The sequence below is a fragment of the Amborella trichopoda genome, chromosome 4, assembly GCF_054954075.1.
Source record: "Amborella trichopoda isolate Santa Cruz 75 chromosome 4, AtrichopodaSantaCruz75HAP2 v2.0, whole genome shotgun sequence".
Classification (NCBI taxonomy): Eukaryota; Viridiplantae; Streptophyta; class Magnoliopsida; order Amborellales; family Amborellaceae; genus Amborella; species Amborella trichopoda.
Window position 1 is genome coordinate 53,366,664 of NC_142339.1, and position 14,108 is coordinate 53,380,771.

Sequence of the window (14,108 nt, forward strand, 5' to 3'; positions counted from 1 at the left end):
TTTCCTTTTGTTCATTTAATAATTTTTAGTGATCGTTATCATGTTCGAGTGTTGCCATTTTGGATCTTGTAATATTTCAGGATCCCATCAAGTCCCCTTAAAACCTCAACCGGTCGGTTCGGAGAGAGAACTTGATCTTGAGTTGCCTTCAAGGATTTCCCTGTATGCTGCCTTCAGACATGTGTTATGCTGAGCTGCTTTTAGTGTTAGACATGTGAAATAAAGAACATGGAAGCTTCGCTTCCCCATCGCGTGTTGCTACAAAAAACTAATATTTAAGTCGTTTTATACTACTTTTCACTCTCACATTTCTTCAATGTGAGACAATTCTTCTGTCTCTTCTATTGAATAAGATGCTCTTCATTTAGATGTGCCGCTTTACTCACATCCTTGAAATTTCTCTTATTGGATCTTTCTTTCAGTTCCACCCTGCCACTGTGTTCCAATGTAATCACAATTGGCTCTTACATATCCCATTATATGAGCTATTTGCATGCAAGTGAGGGTGTGGTTTCTATAAGCTACTGGTGACTAGTGAATAAGCTCCGTCTAATAGTGTACTAGCTCGTGGGATTAATATAAAAATATAAGCTCATTAGGAAAAAAAGAAAAAAAAGGAATAGCTCATGGGATATTAAAAAGGGAAAATATCTCCTTACTTTCTATTTTTTACTTTTATTCCTCATCAAACCCAAGGTTTGGAAATGTTACTTGTAACATAAAGTTTTCATTTTTTCTATCTTGCAAGCCTTTGTACCTTTTTCACCGTTAATTTTTTACCCACACAAATACTAAAATGACACATATCTCTCAAAGCACCCTCTCTCTCAACACTTCATCTCTGTCTAGTACCCAAAGTTAACCCTCTCTACATCGTCACTCTCCTCTCTCTCTACAAATAAAACCACAAACGCTCTAAAAAACCCAAAGCTCATCTCTCTCTCTGGAATCACCATCTCTCTCCCTTTGATATCCAAAATCTAGAATCACCATCTCTCTCTCTCAAACCTCCATCTCTCTTTTTCTGTGATACCTAATTGGAATCACCGTTTCTCTCTCTCAAACCTCCATTTCTCTCTCTCTCTCAAAGACCCTCTCTACATCGTCTCTCTCTCCTCTCTCTCACAACAAATTATCATTATCTCTCTCTCTCTCATACCCCTCTTGCAACCCATTTTGCTCCACGGCTCGAAGGACCTCTCGAGCTAAAAAGGCCTCATTTCTCTTACAAAGACCTCCAATTAAAGCCAAATAACTATGATATTCCAAAATTACATTCTCCATTAAAACATGCTGATAGACATTTTCGGAATTCCATAGCTTCTCCCAATTTGTAGAGATAGTTGACAAATGTTGAAACATTTATATTTTCCAAAGACTTGTTTCCTATAATCTCCTCAAAAGTACATTTAACGTCTTTAATTCTACTATCTTTTATTATTCAGTGAATCACAATACTGTACAAGAAAAACCCATAAATGTTTGGGTTTTTTTTCAATTGGCTCAAGACTTTTTTTGCCCTCACTAATTGATTAATCTGACAAAGGAGATGGATTATCAGAATTGAAGATGCAGAATCAAATAAATAGGTTTTTTTTGGCAATGAATCTTGCGATCTTAAATCCTATAAATTTTGTTTTTCTTTTTTGAGAAATGTGAATAGGGAGTTGAGGAGCTTTGTGTACGTTAAAGTTTCAGTAACTTGTTGGGTAAAAGAGAAATTTTTTGAGCAAATGAGTTCATGGGTGAGAGGACTTATTTCTTTTGGCAAATTGCATCCACAATGGCCATGGACTCTGTGGGATTTTTAGTTGCAGGTAGGAAGAGGGAAGAGAGAGAGACGAGGTAGAGAAAGATTCAGAGCTCTGTGGGGTTTTTGAATGGGTGGGTTAGGGATGCAACATGATAGTAGGGGCTTCAGATCTGTGGGTTTTTTAGAGAGAGAGGGGAGAGAGAGAGGATGTAGAGAGGGAACTTCTGCAACTCTGTTTACTAGAGAAAGAAATAGAATTTTGAAAGAGAGTGACGGTGATGAGAGAGAGAGATTGTGGTTCGAAATACTCACTTTAACGGAGAAGAAGAATAAGTTGTCATTTTTTCAATTCTTTGGATCAAATATTTATGGTTAAAAGGATCTAGGGGGTTGTAAGATAGAAAAGATGAACACCTTTTGCTTATAAGTAATATTTTCAAGCCTTAGATATCATGAGATATAAAAGTTAAAAATTGAGGGTAAGGATATATTTTTCCTATTAAAAAGTAAAAAATAATTCTAATACTACTCCATTGAATACTATTTTAAAAAAATACTACCAGCATATCAAATATTTTTAAAGAAAAAAATAATACTAGCTCATACCACTTTAGAATCAATTTTCAAGTTGTTTTATCAATTATTCCACATTGCAAGTATGAATTTATTTATTTATTTATTTATTATTAAAAAATAAAAAATGATTGTAAATTTATGTTTCTAAATTATATATTTTGTCCATATTAATTATTACATATTAAATTTATTTATTTGTGAGGGTCACACCCTTGTTTTTTCTCAATAAAATCAAATGGTCCAAAACTATTATAGACTTCCTTTTCTTTCACTATAAATTTGAGTCAAAAGATATCCATTCTATTGCAATGAGTTGCATTTTAAATTTCATTTTGACTATAAACTAAATATAATTGCTAAAAAATACTCTTGAGACTGGTTTTCAGTACTTATGTATTTTCATAAAAATAATAAAAAACTATAATGCAATACAATTGTCACACCCCAAGAATTTACAGTACTGTTATTCCTGAGATGTGACGGACAAAACATATATACATCTATTGATAGGACAAATTTACAGTGGCGAGGTCTTACAAAGTAAATAAAGAAAGCTAGTACAACAACAGTATCTTCCAAGGTTGATCTTGACTATCACTCAAAATGAATCCGCAGTTATCCTGAAAAAAATGTTTACTATAGTTTGATGAGTTTGGCTACTCAGTAAGTGATCGTCATAATCCTAAAAATAATCATGATCGAAAGATATCAATATTTTCAAAAAAGAGATCTATTAACAGAAATACTAAGTATAATCCGAGTAATTGAAATGCTTATAACACTTTTAACGGCAGTACATAATTCAAAGGATTTCACAAAATACCCTACTGGCGTCCCAAGTAGGTCACCTATATACCCCATCAGTGTCCTGATGGGTCCACTTAATCCCTATCGGCATCCCAGATCGGTCCACTTAATCCCTGCAGGTCCACTTATACCTCACCGGCGTACCGGATGAGTCCATTTAATCCCTACCGGCGTCCTAGATAGGTCTACTTATACCTCACCGGCGAACCGGATGAGTCCACTTGCATACTTAAATTATTTCTAAATCTCTTTAAACATTCGAAAGCAGCAATATCATGTACTCAACATATCACTGAAACCATTAATATGAATTTCAGTTAAACCATTAATAACAGTCACTTTCTATAATATTTCAAAAATAACCAATCAAATATTTTGGGCTCAAATTTAGAAAGGTAGCAGTTTGTAAAGGCATTCTAGCATAATTGTCAATTTAATATGTATAGAAAAAAAAAAACTCTTATAAAAATTCAAGAATACGGAATTATCACAATTTATGGAATATCAATTCACAAATAAACATTTCACAACAATATTATAATCAATTGCAAAAATGTCAATTTTTAAATAATAAGGCAGTCATTTGCACATGAATTTTACAATGTCTAAATATTCAAAACAGTAGAAAGAAATATCACAATTTTACTAAAAGCAGAAATATCACATTTATTTCTAACAATAGACAAGAAAAATAAATAAATTTATTTTTCTAATTTACAGCATTCAAAATTTCTAACATAGATAAAATATCACAATTTTTATTAAAAAGATTATTTTTCAAGATAATGAGGTCACGTGCGCATAAAATTTATCGCGCCTAAAATTCATGATAATAAGCAGAAATAATTATTTCATTTTATTTTTAAAAAGAGTGGATTATTTTTCGAGACAATGAGGTCACTTACACACAAAACTGATAAAATAAAGATCCTAGATGGAAATATCACTATTTATTAAAAATAGACTATTTTTCAGAAAGACGATGTCACTTACCCACAAATGTTTGGGAGGGAGCTTCCGATAAAAAAAATTCGGTTCGAGAGAGGAGTTCACTGTGTTTCGACCAGAGAGAGAGATCTCAAAATTTTGTTTTAGGGTGGGAGTGCTCACATCCCCTATTTAAATTCTTATAACGTATTATTATATTATTTTATTACACTCTACCTCATACCTAAGGTGTCGCGTTAAAAGTATGCTTTTAACGTACGAAAACCACGTCCGCTAAATGACGTTGCCAGCTGGTAAAAGAAAGCAAGCAAAACAGGCAAAGCAAAAGTTAAACCAAGTAAAAGTTTTTGAAAATAGTGATGGTCCCCAAGGACCATCATACTCAAACAGACCATCACCTATTTAAAAGCATCTTTTCTCCTTTTTTCCTTTTTTTTTTTTTTTTTTTTTAAAAAATTTTTTAGGATTGTTACATTCTTCCCCCCTTAAAGAAATTTAGTCCTCTAAATTTGTGTACCTGATTACTGAAAAAGATAGGGGTATTTTTCTCTGATTTCGTCTTCTCGTTCCCAAGTCGACTCTTCTCTTGAATGGTACTGCCATAATACACGGACTAAAGGAATCTCCTTGTTACGCAACACTTGCTCCCTTCTATCCAGTATCAAAATTGGCTGCTCAATGAAGGATAGGTCCTTCCTGATCGGTAGAGGTTCATATTTTAAGATATAGGATGGGTCGGGCTGATATTTTCGTAGTGAAGATACATGAAAGACATTATGGACATTTGCCAATTCGGGTGGTAAGGCAAGTCTATAAGCGACACCTCCGATTCTTTCCAGGATTTCAAATGGTCCGATGTAACGTGGGCTCAACTTTCCTTTCTTGCCGAATCTCATAATGCCCTTTATTGGTGAGATTTTTAAGAAAACTCGATCACCTTTTTCAAATTCAAGATCTCTCCTTCGGTTATCGGCATAACTCTTTTGCCGACACTGAGCTGTCCTGAGCCTTTCACGAATTAATGTTATTTTATCTGTGGTTATCTGGACAATTTCGGGCCTCAAAAGCTCTCTTTCACCAACCTCGTCCCAACATATGGGTGACCTGCATTTCCTTCCATATAGGGCTTCATATGGTGCCATCTGAATACTGGCTTGGAAGCTATTATTATAAGTAAACTCAATCAGAGGTAAATGGTCATCCCAGCTTCCTGTAAGGTCAATAACACAGGCCCTCAGCATATCTTCCAAGGTTTGGATGGTCCTCTCCGATTGTCCATCAGTTTGGGGGTGAAAGGCAGTACTAAGGGCGAGTCTCATCCCCATGGCTGACTGTAGTCTAGCCCAAAATTTAGAAGTAAACCGAGTATCCCTGTCCGATACAATACTGACAGGAACTCCATGCAACCGCACTATTTCCTTAATGTACAGCTGAGCCAGTCGATCCAAAGTGTACGTCGTGCGAATCGGTAGAAAGTGGGCAGCTTTGGTTAACCGGTCCACAATGACCCAAATGCTATCATGTCCTAAATTTGTTCTAGGTAAGCCAGAGACAAAATCCATAGAGATGTGCTCCCATTTCCATTCTGGCACCGGTAAAGGCTGCAACAACCCAGCGGGCCTTTGATGTTCAGCTTTTACTTGCTGGCATGTTAGGCATTTAGACACAAATAGTGCTACCTCTTTTTTCATATTATTCCACCAAAAGGTTTTCTTCAAGTCCTGATACATTTTAATACTTCCGGGATGTATCGTATAATGAGAACGATGTGCTTCTTCTAAGACAGCTTTCTTTACACTCTCATCATTCGGGACACAAACCTGACTTTTGAATCTTAGCAAATCCTCACTACATATAGAGAATTCATCTCTCTTTCCTTGCTTCACCTCTTCTATAATTGTTATAAGCTGAGGGTCTTTCTTTTGTGCCAATCGAATCTGTTGGATTAGTTGGGGTTCCGCCTTAATATTGGCAATCATACTTACCGCACCATTAATGGACGGAGTTGGATGCCAATCCACTATTTCTTCTAACAATCGCATTTCTTGGATCATTAGATGAGCTAAGACTCCCGTAGATTTTCTACTTAGAGCGTCGGCCACAACGTTAGCTTTTCCTGAATGATAATGGATTGTACAATCATAATCTTTTAAGAAATCCATCCATCTTATCTGCCGCATATTTAAATCCTTCTGAGAGAAAAGGTATTTCAAACTCTTATGATCCGTGTATATTACGAATTGCTCACCATATAGATAATGCCTCCATATTTTTAAAGCGAATACTATTGCGGCTAGCTCCAAATCATGAATTGGATATTTTTTCTTATATTCTTTCAACTGTCTGGATGCATATGCCACTACTTTCCCATATTGCATTAATACACAACCCAAACCTTTATGTGAAGCATCACTATAAATCACAAATCCCCCACTCCCCTCAGGAATAGTTAAAATAGGTGCTGAAGTTAATCGAACTTTAAGTTCTTGAAAACTCTCCTCACATTCACTTGTCCACTCAAATTTGACATTTTTCTGTGTCAATCGAGTCATTGGGATTGCGATTCGAGAAAATCCTTTTACAAATTTTCTGTAATATCCTGCCAATCCCAAAAAGCTTCGAACTTCAGTCACATTACTTGGTTGTTTCCAATTAACAACGGCTTCAACCTTTGAAGGATCAACTGATAGACCTTCCTTTGATATGACATGTCCTAAAAATGTCAATTGTTCAAGCCAAAATTCACATTTACTAAGTTTGGCATACAATTTCTTCTCTCTTAATATTTGCAATACCATTCTTACATGCTGCTCATGTTCCTTCTGATTCTTGGAATAAATTAAAATATCATCAATGAATACCACAAGAAATTTATCCAAAAAGGGCTTAAAGATCTGATTCATCAAATCCATAAATGCAGCTGGTGCATTGGTTAATCCAAAAGGCATGACTAAAAATTCATAATGGCCATACCTTGTTCTGAAAGCTGTCTTGAGTACATCTTCACTTTTAATCTTAAGCTGATCGTATCCAGATCTAAGATCAATTTTTTAAAACACTTGTGATCCTTGTAATTGATCAAATAAATCATTAATTCTAGGTAATGGATACTTATTTTTCACTGTCACTTGGTTCAACTGTCTATAATCAATCCACAATCTCATAGTCCCATCTCTCTTTTTGACAAACAGTACTGGAGCACCCCAAGGTGATACACTGGGCCTGATAAAACCTTTATCTAATAATTCTTCCAATTGTTGTTTCAGTTCTTTAAGTTCTGCAGGAGCCATTCTGTAAGGTGCCATAGAAATTGGTGCTACCTCTGGCAATAATTCAATGGAGAATTCAATTTCCCTGTCAGGCGGTAATCCTGGCAATTCTTCAGGAAAAACGGAAATTCTCGGATAACCGGAGTAGTATCCAAATTTATTTCTTCCTTCCTATCTTCTTTGATATAGGCAAGAAAGCCTTGACACCCTTTTCGAAGGAGGCGATTAGCTCGAATACAAGAGATTAAATATAATGGGGAGTCTTATTTGACACCATTGAAGTAAAATACTGGTTGATTCGGAATACTAAAGGTAACAATTTTCTTATAACAATCAATACTTGCATGGTATGCAGAGAGCCAATCCATGCCTAAGATTACATCAAAATCTTGAATTTCCAGTATAGATTGACATATCTACGAAAAGCTGAAATTCTTGAAAATTGACAATCCAAAAATACATTACAAAATGCACTATCTCCAAAACTTGAAATCCATTTTTTTCTCATGTCCATACATCTTGATGTCAAGATGATCAATTTGATGATATGTGGGCATCAAAACAACTTCTTCTAGTGAAAGTTTTTAGGTAGGCTCAAATTTGATTGTTTCGAACATCGGTTCTATATAAACTTCTCTATTTTTAATAAGCGAAAAATTTATATAGAGCTGAGGCTCTAAACAATCAAATTTGAGCCTACCTAAAAAATTTCACTAGAAGAGATTATTTTGATGCCCAAATATTTTTAAATTGATCATCTCGACATCAAGATGCTTAGACATGAGAAAAAAATGGATTTCAAGTTTTAGAATCGTGTATTTTGTAACGCATTTTTTGACCGTCAATTTTCAATATTTTCAAGTTTTCATAGATCTGTCGATCTACACTATTTTTGAAGCTTTAAACTGTATAAATAATTATGAAAATATATTTTAAAGCTATCACAAAGATTTCTAGTATTGAAACAATATTTCTCAATACTGTTTGAAGGTAGGCTCTAATTTGATTGTTTAGAGCCTAGGCTCTATACAAACCGTACCCTTGTTTAATAATGATTACTTATTTTTTTAGTAAAAAAAAAAACCCTCTTAATTGTGACTGCGTATTTTTATAATACTAATAATATAAAAAAACGCCAGTTAATTATTTAATAGAAAAAGAACCCCGTTTAATTAAAAAAACGTTAAAAAGAACCCCGTTTAATTAAAAAAAGGTTAAAAGTACGGCCACGTCAAAGAGGATTCGAACCTAAGACGAGGACGCGAGTAATATCTGACGAGTCAACAAGACGCTAAGCAAATGAAGCAACGAATACGTTATACATATATTAAAAATCAGTACATAGTACTCGGCCTCGCCCTTAGGCTGAGGCCGAGTAACTCGGCTGAGTCGGAGTCCAAAAATGCCTCTCCACGCCATCCGTTGGTTCACACTTGATCCATTTGTTTGTTGTTGGTTCACACTTGTTGCATTCTCCACCTCAATCTTCCAATAACAATATGTACTCTCTTCCTAAGTCCCTCCATGATGCTCCATCTCTTACTAAGTCATGGAGCTCTGCACTAAATTTGAGGTTTTTCATAGACAACAACCCTATAACAATGAATAAGGGCAAGCATCTCTACTGATATTTTTATGCTTCGTTCTCTTTGATTGTTGCTTATCTGTTAAATTCAGTGCGTTATTTCCATGATTCTAGAATTTTTCTAGATACTTTTGTGCCTATATGATTAATTGCTTGGTCATGAATTTTTTGTTGTAACTATTTCTTTGAAAACCGAAAGCATAGAAAAGTTCAATATTCATATTTCATTTAGTATGTTCTTTCCTTTTTTGTTTATTTTTTTATAGAAGTTTCTTTTTGTCTCCAAGTAGTTCTGGTGAGTTACTTCCGTGCAAGAATACAGGCTCGATTTGGTTCCCATTATTTGTTTTTCGGTAGATTGCATTTCAAGAAATTTTTTTGTTTTGACTATTTCTATGTACATGCATGAATGTTTTTGTGATATCTATATTTTAGATTTGTTGGCATATGTTTTTTTACCACTGCATTTGTAATTTTTTATTTGGAGTAAACCAGAAAATTATGGATATTCAAATATTTATTATCATTTAATGTTATTTAGAATGTAAAATGATGAATGCTGAAGCTATAACTTAGCTCTTTGTGATTATGGTTTATCATTGGTAATAGTATTAGCATATAAGTATTAACAAATTTTTTTATTTTTAATTTTAAATATTTTGAATTTTTTTTGCTCTTCTTATAAAAATATATTTTTATTTTTCTATTTTTTTAAAAAAAATCCCAAAATCTTCCCCCGAATCACCGAATTGTTTTATTTTTTATGCCAAACCGAAACAAACTCTGAAACGAATATGACAATATTATTTATAACCTCTAGCACTACTTTTTCCCCACCTTTTTTCTTTTGGAACATGCATCATTCATTTTATTGTGGAAGAAGGGCCGAATGCTACATGTTCTTAAAAAAAATTAAAAGAGGTGGGAATAAAAATTGGACTAAGTGATTGATCAAGCACGGTGTGTATAAATTAAAAATTTTCCTATTTTTACACCTATAATACTACTCACAATGTCCAATTATAAACAAATAACTCTTGAAACAAATAAATAAAAGAAAAGAAACACGATTATCACTTACTACCACTATTTAATATAATTTTTTAAATCAAAACCTTAACTCATTGCTTTATGGGAAAAGAAGATTAAATCACAAATAAAGATTTAAAGAAGTAAAATTGCCAGAGATTACCTCAAACTGGCTTAGTACACCCCACACCTAGTCTCCTCTTTTTCTGATGTGCTCGGGATCTATGATCGGTCTCTTGATTCTCTTATATATAGCAAAACCCTCTCAGTGGCATATGAATCTCGATCTAAAACTAACTATCTAAGGCATCAATGCCTTAATCTTGCTCAAATCCCTTTGGCTATATCTTTGGAGCAATGGATCTCAATCTATAAGTAACTACCTAAGGCATCGATGCCTTAGTCTTGCTCAAGCCCCTTTGGCTTGAACCTTGGAGAGATGAAAATTAGATCAAAGAGAGAGGGAGAGATATACAAGCGATGGTATCCTCTCGTTTGCTACCGAAAAATCACACCACCACAAGCTAACATGAGCTTGGGCGTACCACCATAAACAAGAGAGAGAGAGAGAGAGAGAAAGATTTTGATTGGAACGTGTCCCTTAATAATACTTGGGAGAGATCTCGAAGTGCCACCTTTAGAAAAACTTCAGAAAAATCTTGCCCCGTTAGAAAAAATTGGGAGAGATGTTAAAGTCCTAAGAGGGGTGTGCTACCTATAGAGAGATATTAGAGAGAGAGAGAGAAAATAGGTGTAGATATTTTATGAGATGGGAGAATCTTTGTTTATAGAGTTTTTATGTTATCGGGTTTGTTTCAATTCGTAGGGTCGAATCTTAACTGTCGATCTAAGATTTTTTGAAAAAACTAAACCAAAAAATCTTAGGTTAATCATATCTCTAATAATTAACCCTATTAAAAAAAAAAAAAAGATAACATAACAAAAAATATCAAAAGAAGTTTTTCAGAAAAAAAACAAAGTATAACTCTAACTTCTAAAATAAATATAATTCCTAAAAACTAACAAAAAAAAAAAAAAAAATCTACCAATATTCTAAAAATAAAATCAACAAAAATAAAAATAAAATTTTGTACCAATCATATATTGATCTGCATCACCTTCTATGACAACTCTCCCAAGATTGCATTGCGATGCAATCTTAGAACATTTTCTTTGGAGTGCTTACAATATGGAAGCGTTCCGCTCTAGCTCCATAAGTTGTTACCCAATTCGTCTCTCAAAAGGCCACCGTAACGAGTGGTTGAAATCGCCTAACTTGTGCTACCATCAAAATGTAGTTTTACCTAACGCGTAACCTCCACATGGCAAACAACCACCTCCACCTCTAAAAAAAGCAAGTGCATTTTGACAAGTGACCCACTTAGCTCACTTGAATCAAGTGACTTATATTTTTTTTTAGTTCAGCCTTTATTCCAATCCTGTAGCATTATTTTATGTTTGGAGGTCGGAGTATTTTATAATTTAACCTCACTGACATCGCCTAAACCAAAAAACGTACATACTACTTATATACCTTCCAATTTCCAAGCGCATTATCAGATTATTTCGTATCATCTTTTGGGTTTGCAAATCTTATTCTAGGTTTGAGACCCTAAACAACTTGGAGAATTTAAATAATTTAGCTTCGGTAACTTACAAAGCTATATTACCAAAATGCCACACTTGTTTATCTTCCCAATTCAGATGGGGCGATGTGGACATTGTCCAACAAATAATTAAAAGAGGTACCTAAGTGAAAATATTTGCAATGCATAACTGTTTTAGTGGATTAGTTGATTTAACAACTACCCAAAAAGGAATTAGTTGATTTTTCAACATCATTTAATCATGGAAAAGTAGATTATTTACTTTTGGTACAAGATGGTCACAATTAATCTTTGACCACTAGATGTGAAATTGGATGGTTGCATTTATTCTATTGACTATGCACAAACTTCAAAAGAAATTTTTTCAAACTTTGTAACACACCCAACCTATAAAATTTTGCATCGGATGGTTATAGTAAGTGGTCTCATTAAATATAGGAATAAGTTTACATAGAGCAAGGCTCTAAACAATCAAATTAGAGCCCACCTTAAAATTTTCAATAGTAGAGGTTGTTTTGATGCCCAAATATCTTCAAATTGATCATCCAGACATCAAGATGCATGGGCATGAGAAAAAAAACAAATTTCAAGTTTTGAAAATAGTGCATCTTGTAACGCATATTTGGACCGTCAATTTTCAAGATTTTCAAGTTTTCATAGCTCTGCTTGATCTATATTATTTTTTAAGCTTTAAATTTTATAGTTAAATAAATATATATATTTCAAGACAATCACAAAGATTTTCAGTATTGAAACCTTATTCCTCAACACTATTTAAAAGCGTGCTTTACTTTGATTGTTTAGAGTCTCACCTCTATACATCCGCACCCTTATATATAATCGCTTTAATTATTTGTTCCTGATATTTTCCTAGAATCTTTATTTTCCCTTAGAACGTTTATATTGCACCCTACAGTATACTTTACCTTTCTCGTAGGACATAGACATGCTCGTTAAAAATGGAAGTGATAAATGATAATGCGCATAACGCGCAACTTATTCTCTTACTGAATTTATTGGATAGTGACATGTAAATTCAAATAAATTGTATTTTCCCCAAATTTGCAACTACAATTTGTTAACGCGGTTCGAAACATACAAAATGCTTCACACTTTCCTTATTTGGCTCATACATGGACTCCAATTGACATCATACACTGTTGAAAAAAGAAGGGATTACCCCCATATTATGAAAGGACTATTGATATTGTGCTAGTTAATTTGCCTAGGGTTAACATAAGGCCTAAGCTTTATATTATAACGGTAAGATCATGCTTCGAAATCCTAAATTTCTTGGTCAATTTTCCTTTTGATGGCCTCAAAATCAACTTCGACCCTTGATTATATCGAAGTTCTAGAAATGGTGTAGATCTAGTGGATTTGTGAATACTTGAAATTTTCTAAATCATGTGTCAAAAGATAATATGATCGTTTTTTACGGTTCTTGGCACAAATACTGCATTTTCCAACTGAATTTAGAGATTTGGCTTTACTTTTTATCATAGATCTTACTAGTTATATAATTAATTTAGATATTAGATCTTTAAAAGAGGGAAAACCTTATGGAGCTCAGAGATAAATAACCTTCCAAATACCTTTTAAGTATTTTGCCCCACGAGCTACCAACCTAACCTTGATTATGGAATGTGCAAAGATTTGAAATCCTCATTATTAAGAAAAGTTTGAACTTAGAAAAATTACTTTTAAGGACATAATGGCCATTTGCGCCAAAAATAAGAACATTGGTATTTTGATAGTTGTATTAACAAGCAGTGTTAACATTTGTGGATGTACATTTTGTAGGGAATTGGTGGGTAAAACGGGGCAAAAATAATAGATAAATAAAATAAGGAAGCTTCTATCTCTCTTATTCTAGGCACGATGAATCACTTTATCAAAATCACATTTACCTTTTATTGATAAATAAAGGTATGTACTTAAGTTTTTACCCAGCAAATTTGTCCTCGAGATACATGGAAGTAGAGGATTGTCGATAATAACTTGCCCATACAAATGCAGAAGTATTGTCAATTCTCGAGCACCGGAATTGCCTCTATTCTAGAGATAGAGTGTGACAATAAAAGCTTGCCCCAACTTCATATGCACATGATTGTCACAATGTAATGTTCCACCGGAGCCATCATGTGGGGTACAATGTTAGCGTATAGATATCTTATTAGTATTGATATACATCGTTATGAATACATATCAGTATGGATATATATTTCTTAATTAGGTGTCTTTTTATTATGATAAGATTAATAAGTAATTATTCATAACTATTGGTATTTACCTTTAATTGTTACTTGCCATATATTTATAGGCGTATTATATATTCTTGATTAATCAATTAATAAAGATAGAGTTTTTTACAGTATTCTGAGTTTCCAATATGATATTAGAGCTCTAGACTCTTCAACCTAAGATCTGCGCTCACCGATCTCAGATCTAAGGTCGGGAAATTTTATGAGACTATGTTTTCGAAAAGCCACATGCTCTCGTCGTTGTTTTGCATCGACTTGCATTGTTTACTC

At 33.7% G+C, this 14,108-nt stretch overlaps 1 long non-coding RNA gene across 1 annotated transcript; it reads right to left on the reverse strand.

Moving 5' to 3' along the window:
- Positions 1-2,708: 2,708 nt before the first annotated feature.
- On the reverse strand, positions 2,709-11,403 carry LOC148782587 (uncharacterized). Its single transcript, XR_016054798.1, has 2 exons — positions 10,131-11,403; positions 2,709-2,949 (listed from the first exon to the last, which is right to left on the reverse strand). It is a non-coding gene; the product is annotated as an uncharacterized LOC148782587 (long non-coding RNA).
- Positions 11,404-14,108: the final 2,705 nt, after the last annotated feature.